Source organism: Heterocephalus glaber, unplaced genomic scaffold (assembly GCF_053883595.1).
Source record: "Heterocephalus glaber isolate CG9 unplaced genomic scaffold, H.glaber_assembly_v1.0 deba00000122, whole genome shotgun sequence".
NCBI classification, from domain to species: domain Eukaryota; kingdom Metazoa; phylum Chordata; class Mammalia; order Rodentia; family Bathyergidae; genus Heterocephalus; species Heterocephalus glaber.
In genome coordinates this window covers 22,340,557-22,351,330 of record NW_028258138.1, presented here as the reverse complement: position 1 = coordinate 22,351,330, position 10,774 = coordinate 22,340,557, and positions in this window count along the sequence as shown.

Here is a 10,774-nt window from a genome sequence, read left to right as displayed (position 1 = left end):
TTAATTGTAACCAGTCCTGGTCAATCACTGCAGCTGAACATTTAGCCAACTGCAGGCTGAAAATTGCTCAGATATGTCCAAATTAAGCAAACATGTTGCTGTAACCAATCAGAGCATTTCTCTTCTACTTCCATTTTCTGTTTGTTGATATTGCCTGCCTAAATTTGCTAGGTGAAGCTCTCATAACTTTTACTAATTTAAGGTGCTAGCTGATTCATGAAATGATTTTGTTTCATGAATCATTTCTTTGCTCAAATAAATTCTACTAAATTTAATTTGCCTGAATTTTTTTTAACACTTCAAGAAAATTGACCAACATGTCACACAAAGAAATTATTAGCATCGACCATTTTTGGGGGGACAGGTGAACAGTGTCTGTGTAAAATATGTCTGATTGTTAATAGTTACATGTCAACTGGACAAGTAAGAATGGCTTAACAGATTAGTAAAGCTCTGGGTGTGTCTGTGGATGCCTGACACATAGGTGTAAACTGAAGAGAGAAGAAACACTCTGGATTGTGTGCCACCAACCAATAGACTTGTCACCTAGAAAGAATAAAAAGGAAAAGAAGAAGGAAATCTTCCATTTTCTTTTTCTTTGGAGCTCCAGTCTTTGCATTACATTTGAACATTTGTCTTGAATTCCTCAAACTTGCATAGAGTTCTGCTTTCTGACGTAAACTTTCAGTGGACTCCACAATGAGCCCCAAAGCTTCAACCTTTGACTGGATCCTTTGATTCTCCAGCACAGTCAGCCATTTTGCAGTTTCCTCCCTCTTATCCCACAGACAGCGATTATATATTTTTTTTCTGGACTTCTAGTGAACTGTGATTAATACAGATTTGGGGATCAATGAAATGGGGTCTCTGCTGTGTTGGTACCTGACCATGTAGATCAGAAGCCTTTGAAACTGATTCACAGGAGGAATTTGGAAAGATCTGGAGATGCACCTGGTGAAGCAGACCTAGAATGTTGGAACCTAAGCTTGACTGGAGATTCTAGTCAGAGCTCAGAACAGAATGCTAACAGAAATGGAGACTGTAAAACCAGTCTGTCTCCGGAGGTTTCAGTTGGGAAGAAAGAATCCATTTGCAGTTGGACTGGAGACTATTTTTATTATGCTCTGGTAGAAAATTTGACTATAGTTTGCTCATGTTCTGAGACTTTCATGAAATTGACATCAAGGGTAGTGGATGAATTAATCTGGTAGAGGAAGTTTCAAGGCAGCCTAACATTCAAGCTGCAGCATGGATTGTGATTGCTGAAGTTGTGGGTATTGAGTATTTTTTTCCATTAATAAGGAAAGTGATGAACCCAACATATTTGCTCAGATCTATGTATTTCTAAAATTTATCTCCAGGTCAGTTAGTTTTTTCTGAGCTTCTCATGTATATATCAAGATACCTGTTGTTTTCTTTAGAGAGTGCATATAATTGAAACTCATCATATTGAAAAAGAAATCATTATTTAGGTCACCTCTTCCTCAAATTTGCTTCCCACCCTTTGTTTTTTTTTTCTTTTATTTAGCCATCATCACTTTATAGTCAAAAGTTTAGGTACAAGCTTCCACATTTGCAAAGACATATAGAAAACAATTTATAAGTTTACATAATGCCTATAAACAAAGTCATAACTGCATAAGACAAAGTAAAGATAATAATGGTAATGATTTGCTAACATATATTACTGAATATAATGAATACATGAATTTTTTTTCCTTCAAACTACACCACCTTACACACTCTACAAGATACAGAGATTCACATGTATTTACTTAGGTTCCTTTATTATTCAGATTTGTTTTTTGGCTGGTCATATCAAACAAATATCTTCCTTACTGCATAAATATGTGCACAAAGTAAACATTTATAGATATTTACAATTTGAAGGCTTTTGGTGGGAGTTACCTTGTTGAGAGACTTTTATAAAATGCACTACTGATTTTTTTTCTCAGTTGTCACCTATAATAAATTCAGTTGTTCAAATGAGACTTTTGGATACTATGTTCTTTTCTCCTTTCACTCTTTCATTACATGTAATCCAACTCAGTCTGTATCTGACAGAATACCTCAAAATATTTGAGAATGAATGAAGAAAGAAAGAAAGAAAGGAAGGAAGGAAGGAAGGAAGGAAGGAAAGGGAGGAAGAATTATGCTTCTGGGAATAGAGTGAATTTTAAATGGTACTAAAGGCACTCTGTGCCTCCCGTTAAGCATCATAAAACATTAAAGCAACTTCTAGAAGCAAAATTGCAAGTAAGAGCAGAATTTTGGGAGTAGGGTAAGTTACTCTGCTCCTGAAATGCACAAGTTAAATATTTTAGAGCAAAGAAATTAAAATGATTGAGGCAAAAGTGTCATAAACTCTTCCATGTTTGCCTCCTTAAATTTTATGCCCTACATACTGAATCTTATTTATATTTTTATATGAGTCACTACTTATGAATTCATAACTGTTTGTACCCCTCAAAGGCACTCCATTTCTCTATATTTTATGCCTGGCTTTGCTAAATCAATTAAGTTCAATTTAATTTAACTAAATAAGTCACAAAACTAAACCCAGAAGGCCACATTAACAAAGACAGACTGCTGCATTCACTTCCAAAGAATATTTAGTAGTATACATATTTCCTCAAACTGAAAGCCTATTTGATTTATTATTTAAGTCTGTAAATAGAATAAAATTGATTAGCCTTAAAATAATAGCCACCGTTATCTGAATAGAAAATGTAGTAAACTGAAAATAGTGGTATTCGTGACAGCTGTCCTAGCCATTCAACAATAAAATTTAAGTAGGAGTAGTAATGGAATGTGATGTCTTTTCTGCCCCTACCCTCTACCTTGTCCCTGTTTCTGTAGATTCAGTTCACACTTAGAAACTGAACTGAAACTACATGTGACTTTTTTTTACAAACCAATAAACAGATAATTGATGATGGGCAATATTATCATAACAAAGCTCTGTCTTTTGAACAATATTGTTCTGGCACTTGAGGATATTTTAGTGCTTCTTTTGCTTCACAAACACACCAAGTTCCCTAGGAGAACTGGCCAATAAACCTGGCAGAACAGGGAAGGTCAAAGCACAAAACAACTAATAGGATCTCAAGGGAAGTGTGGTGCAGTTGGTGGTTATTACCACTTAGGCCTAGACCAGGAGGTGGCTGAAAGTATATAAATTCTATCACATTCACCAGGTATAATATATAAACTTACCAGGCTCTCTGTGCTCCATCTTGATGTTTCTCCTCTTTCAGATTAATGCTACATCATTTTTTCCTCAGATAACATTTTAAAAATCATATATGTAAAAAGTTTTCAAGTTCTTTCAGGGTGGGAAAATACAATTTGTTTTATTGAGAGTTTAAATTATTAAGTATCATAAATCCTGGATGATGCAGGGACTAACTTAAATCATAATAGATTTTATGTTCATATTTTCCATGGACATCATGGAACTATTTCTATCAATTAGATTTTCATGGATTAATTAATTTAACCACCTTCTTTGGATAGGTATTTTCCTTTTTCTCCCTCAAAAATAAGATACTAAGAAAGTTCACTAAGGAAACAAAAAGCTGCCAATTATACAAATATCATGCCTTCTTATCACTCAGATATTTTTAAAAATATTAAACACAGATTAAATTTTGTTGACAGATCAAAATCATACATACATAAAATTGAAATACAATTAAAATTATTTTCAGGTATTCTTCAATTATACCAACATTCATAATCCACTTCTGAGTCACTTTTCCAACCAGATTCATCTCAAGAATTGAAAATATTTTCTTTTGCTAATATTGAGAGTCTGGGATATGACATTTCCTTAAAAATTTATGAAGTAAACAACAGCTAGTAATGATATGTTTCTAATATCATTTCACTAGCACCCTCCTGTGAGATTCTTTCTCAGGAAGTCTAATTCACAAACTCACCAATGCCAGCCCATGTAAATCTTTAAAATAGAAATTAGATACAGTGATCTTGTTTAAATAATCTTCCATACTTTTGCTGTTCATTCCACAAATTTTGAAGCTTAATAGTCACTTTTCCAAAAGGGATAGGTGTTAACAACTAATAATGCCATTATTATCCTTCAAATAACATTAATTTTAGGGCAACACCAATTATGACATGCCTTCTGATACAGTATATTAAGCTGGATATAGACATGTATCATGCATCAAAACTCGGACTGCTTGAGACTAAGGTCCTTTGGTTTTCCTCATTCACAAGATGACTTTCTCACCCTTGCAACATAAAATGAAGACTAAAAGGAAGGCACCATCCTTCCACTGGAGAATGAGCTGCCCTGTTGTGTCTATGCACACTCGGCCTCTGACAAGCCGCTCTGTAGGGGACCAAGGAAGTCTGGACATTCTCTCATTATGCTGACCTTCTCTAGCAAATAGGAGTCCATTAAATTTAAATAAGTCTTTGTCTGGGAAATTTTAGAGACTCAGAGGAAGCCTGTTTTCCACAAAACAATGCTTTGGAAACTCTATATTCTGAGCCATAACTTAAAAAATGATATTATATATCCAGTACAGTGAGTGATTCAGAAGCAGTTTGCACTAAATGTATATATCATATCTTATAACTAGTATACATTTGCTAGAATAAATATTAAGATAGCAAAACTCATTCTAAACTGCAGATTCCCTTATTTCCCTAGTTTCTCTGTAATAATGGTTTAATTAACTGAAAATAATTACCTTTATTTAATCAGGCTTCATAGTTGTTTTTGAAAATTCCTTCTTTAAATTGTAGTGCAGGCTATTACTTTTCTTTGAGACACTTAAGTGCAGAATGAGAAACATTTAAAACAAATGTTATTTATAAAGTATTTATGCCATTATTTCTGCCTAAAGAAGATGCTTCCTATAACTTAAAAACTTCACATTTCAATTTTGGTTTTTGTATTTTTTTGGTAGCGGGGATCAAACTCTGGAGGCAGGCAGGGGAACCACTGAGCTAAATCCCCAACCCACATTTCACTTTTTATCATTATTACTATATAATAACTTGATTGTATAAATGTATTCATTTTACTGCCTGGGTGTTTTCTATTATGACTATTATATTTTCTATACTATATCCTAATTCCTGAAACAGAATACTACCCAAAATACCAAAAACTAGAATTGAATGTGCAGTTTTATAGTACATTAATGATGCTGTATTTTTGTGCTCTCAAATTCTCCATGAAGTTTTCATGAATAGTTCATGTTTACTATGAAATTAATCTTCATATGCGTTTAAAATCATTTAATAGTAAAAAAGGAAAATATAATGGTGGTCACATCTTAATTGTGGGATAAATTATTTTTTCTGTGTTTTATTAGTCTGTAGCTCCGAATGAATTTGAATACTTACTATTCAAGAACATAAAAATGATCCTTATAACTGTTGATGGTCTCTCTAGAGGGAGACCTGGAACCCCAGAAAGCACCGACTTTTAAAGAAAGAAAAGGAGACAGCCTGGGGGATGAACAGCAGTTTAATTCCTCTGGCACTATTCAACAATCACAAAGGAAAAAAGCAAGGCTTTTATACATGTGGGAAAGCAGCTTAGTTATTCTGGCTATTGTCTTTCTGATTTTAACCTCTGATGATAACCAGTGACTTTAAGTGACTCATAAAAGCTACAGGGGAATTCACAAGTCCCCTGTTTCCATTCACCAATCCCATACATCAAAGAGCACACCGCAGCCTTCTTCTTATCAGATAGTATCAAGAGAGCAGGATGACTTTAGCCAAAATCAAGCCCACTGGCCCACCATAAACATCACAGATGTGCATAGTGAGTTGTATCTCTCTTACCACCTGTAGAGTCATTAGGTCGTGGTCCTCTGATCCCAGAAAATGGTAAATAAGAAAACTAGGAAATCCTATTTTTCTCCTGTGAGACTTTTACAAGGTCTCAAAGTTTTCTGGCATTCTTTTAACAAACAGACTTGTGGAATTTCCCAGAAATGACTTAATTCTCTTAGTTAACAAACTTCTTGTAATCTATTCTTACAACTAGATAGCTGAATTCTGCCATTTCCCACAATAACCAAATAAGTTATCTGGACATTTTTTTTAAGGATAAATGTTTTCTTTTTCCAGTTATTACTAATCAATTGATAGGAAAAATTATTGTCCAATTCAGGGTTTTTAAAAGGAGTGCTATATAGAAAATTTAAGAAGTAAAACATACCAGATGACAACCTTTAAAAAACATCTTAATATAGAGGAGACAATCATTTTAACTTTCAAGGTTTTGATTTTCTCATTTAGGTTTAAACCAAAGATATTGCCTACTTTGTTATTTTTAACCTCATTTTCTATAATTTCCTTGTTCTTTTAACCTGGTAAAACTGTTCTTTTGATACTCATTATGACATCTAGGACTTTGAAAATAGTATCTATATAACTATTGTCCATTGTTTTCTATGTGCCAAGAATAGTATGTATTTCTGTCAAAAGTGTCAAAAACTTAGGTTTAATTAGCCCAGATTTAAGGTGAAAAAGTAACACAAGTAGATGTCTTTGCAATAATTTACCCAAGCTTCTCTACAAATAAATAACAGAATTTAAATTCGGGTCTGTTCTTTTCCCAAGGTCATCATCTGCTCGGGTCCAGGGAGTACAATTTATCTGGCACCCCAAGGGAATGGCATCCTCACTCCATCAAACTCTGCTACCCTGGAACTTCAGTAAATTCTTTCTCAAAGGACCAGGCTGCCTCACTTATAATCTAATGTGGCAAGTAGTTTGGCTTTAGAGCATACTGCTAAGTGCAGCTGTGATCATAAACTGACCTACTCTCTCTGTGAATTCATCATTGCACAGACAGCTGCATTCTTGTCATTAAGAAAGAGGAAGCTACTGATTTCAGCTTGCATTGTCCTTGCTCTTTTGGAATCAACTCAGAAAAATAACATAAAAATGAGAAAGCTGACCTGTCTATGGATTCACTTTTATACAATTTCACTTTAGAATAGCACAATCAATGAAAGTTCTAACATTCATATTTCACTAGCCACTGGCAGATATTAAAGCTGTTTAACCTCTGCAGATGATGTTATGTGAGAAGCTCAATTCCCTGACTTCAGACCCCTGGTAATTTAGCATGATGGTGGGGCTGTCTGTCTAGACCCCAAGAAAATTTGCTTTTACTTTGGTAAGCTGGGAGTTTTCAACATTTCTGTAATAGCTGAGAGATCTCCCTTGGTCAAAGGATAAAGTTCCATTGTTTAGTCTCTCTGGGGATTTCCTTATTACCTTAAAAGAAGGCCCACCAGCTCCTCCAGACAGCATGAAGCAATATGGTGCTGGGAAAGGTGGGTGCAAAGACTAAAAGTGAATGGCATCATTGGTCTTAAATAAAGCCCCGAGTAAAAACACTAACTGCTAAATGCTTATGTATTTATGAAATAAAACATTTTTCCAGGAAATGGTATGATATGAAAATGGGAAACACACACACACACACACACACACACACATACATATATAATATATGCAATGGGAAATATATATATATGACATTTGATACTGCCTTTACTAGTTTATGGAACTAATATACTTCAGCCAAGAATTTTGTTTCTAAAGCATATGTTCTAAATATTGCCATATATTATCTTCTAAAGTGTTATTTAAACATTTTTGAAGTCACTTTGGACTAATAAACTCTAAGGGACATAATAGCTCTTGTTGGTTATTTGTTATATTACTCAAAAAATATCAGTGAGATGAGTTTGAAATATTGTGAAGAATAAAGCTTTTCTCACTATTTTTATTAAGCACAATTTATTGATTATTGCTGTGACAATGGATTTTTGTAGAATTACCATATACTGTGAAACAAAAATGTACAAGAAGTAGCAGGAAAAAGTACCCTCTTTGAATATTCATCTCAATATCAGGCTCCATGGTAAAAGCAAATGACATTAGACTAAATTTTAACTCACTTAGCATCTCACAAACTTAACTGTACAAGAAAAATACAGGTGAAGAAAGGGCTAGCTGATATTGAATGAGAAAAGGGAGCAAATATCTCCATGTAAAGAAATAACTATTAATGTGTTTGTGTTTTTCTGAGTCAGATAGATTCTTCCTCTTGTATGTCATTCATATGTCTAACTCTATCTGAAAGGCTCATTCCAGACTTCAGTATAACATACTCTCCAGCTCACTTAAGATTTTCCGAAACAAAAGCAATCTATTTGATCATTTTTTTTCCTGTACAATTCTTTTCATTTTCAAAAATAATCTACTAGAAAAAGTTTCAAATGTGTCTTTCTCAGTTTCCTTTTATTGTGAGCATTTAACAATGTGTTCTATATTTTGCCAAATCAAGTTGTAGAATTTGGGAAACAATTTTGCTAATAAAACTGGGTCTCATTCCAATCTGGAGGAGATTTCACTTCATCATAGGTGGATCCATGGAACTTCTTATCTTTAAATTTCTCTGGGAAAGAATCAGGTACAGTTTTTATGCTCCAAAAATTCCAATAGTTCAAGCTGCCCAACAATACATCTCTCTCTGCTCTTCTATTTTCCCATAGAAATACTAGAATTGGCTTTTGAAAAATTCAGTGATAAATGAATATGAGAAGTCTGATTTGTTAGGACCATTATGATAGAGATCAAATCCATGAGAATGAAATTTTGTAGTGGGAGAAAGATTGAGATCAACTCTAAATAATGGATGACAATTTATAACCCAAGAGAAGAGTATCAGTAGTTGAGAAATAACTCTGGTAAGAAACATTAGAAATAAGGAGGAGTTTGTCAAAATTGAAATAACAATACTCTTGCAATAGAGAGGCAGGAGGATCAGACATAATGTTGCTGAGGTGGAGGATGAGGAGTCTGATTAGATATTAAGATACAAATCATATTCTCTATATGTGTACATATAAAGATACAAATCATATTCTAAAGATGTGTCGTATAAGCACATAAACAGATGCACAGACAGCTTTCCACCTGCTTATCCTTAGAGAGGACATCTGAGGAGCACCAGCAGATACCTGAAATCATTGATATGAACAAGTCCTATATTTATTATACATATATGTCTGAGACAAGTGTAATTTATAGACACAGAAAGATCAGTAACAAGAAGCAGTAAAATTAAATAATCATAACAATATACTAGTATAAGGTATGTGAATATTGTCTCTTTCTCTCAAAATATCTTACTGTTCTGGGCTCACCCTTATTGTAATGTTTTCAGATGACACAATGCCTACAGGATGAGGTGAAGTGAGGTGAATGGCATAGGCATTTTGACATCATGTGAGGATACTATTGACCTTTGAAGTATACATCTAATGGAGAATCATGGAGTCATGACAGTGCCCTTTGGGCAAGGAAAATTAAATCCAGAGTAATTGAAGTTGTGGGAAAAGGAAGAAAACTATATGCAATTTTGACATCAGAGTCTATTTATGAGACCAGAGTCTACAGTTTTAAGGATCTAAAGAGTCAAAATTGAAAAAAAAATTATACTTTCTTGGTGGTAGAGAGGGATAGAGAGGGAATAGGTCAGTTGAAACTGAAATAAAAGAACATTTATATAAAAGTAAAATTAAAACTCAGGTGAATGCAGGGGAAAAACAAAAGATATAATAGAAAGTCTTCTACACTAGTGAGACAGTTATCACATCTCAAAGATGATTTGACATAACTGTTCTTTAGATTTGGTTTTCTTACTTTGATAGCATTTAGTACCATTCACTGGCTGCCAAAGAGAGGAAAACAAGTTGACTATTTCTTCAAGCAAAAAAGAAAACTGTCTACTGAAAGTAATGAAAATAATACTAAAATATATATAGTGAAAAGAAGTTAAGAATTATCAAAAGAGACCACCCCTGCCAGCACAGAGGAGGTGAGCCACTCCCAGCACACAAGAGTAGACTTCCAGGCTACCATGTCACCCTGCCAGCTCACAGGAGGTGAGCTGCTCCCAGCACACAAAAGGAAGCTTCCAGGCTGCCGTACCACTCCCACCATCACAGAGGAGGTGAGCCCTGCAGGCACCAGCAGCGCACCCGCCTCATCAAAATGAGAAGACACTCAAACAAGTCTCAAAAGCAGACTTCCAGATCACTTACGTCAACCCCAAAGGGAAACGAGATGGAACACTCTGATAACCACCTGGACTCCCTGAACTGGCAACAAAAAGAAGATCTAGAAACAAGGAAACCAGAAATAATTTCTCAGATAACAGCAGAGATTGTGTTCACAGTGCAAAACATGATTGATAAATCTAGAGAGGAGCTCAGGAACATGATGGAATCCCAACATAGGAAACAAATGGAATCAATAAAACAGATGCAAACAGAATTCCAGGAGATGAAAAACTCCACTGAAAGTCTACACAGCAGAATGAGCCAATGTGAGGACAGAATTTCAGATATAGAAGATAAGATTGCAATTAGTGACCAGGAAAAGAAAAGTTGCTTCAAAATTGTAAGGGACCATAAGAAATCAATCCAGCAGCTGCTAAACGATGCAAAGAAGAATAACATAAAACAGATCAGAGTCAATGAAGAAACAGAACACAGTGCAAATGACATAAAAAAAACTGTTCACAGAGGTGATGGCTGAAAACTTCCCAAGCAGAGGAAAAGAACTTGACATACATATAAGTGAACATACAAAGTTCTACAAGCAGTTAGACAAAAGAAACAAATCACATACAAAGGAAAGCTCATCAGAATCACAACAGACTTCTAAATGCAAACCCTCAAGGCAAGAAGAGCTTGGAGTG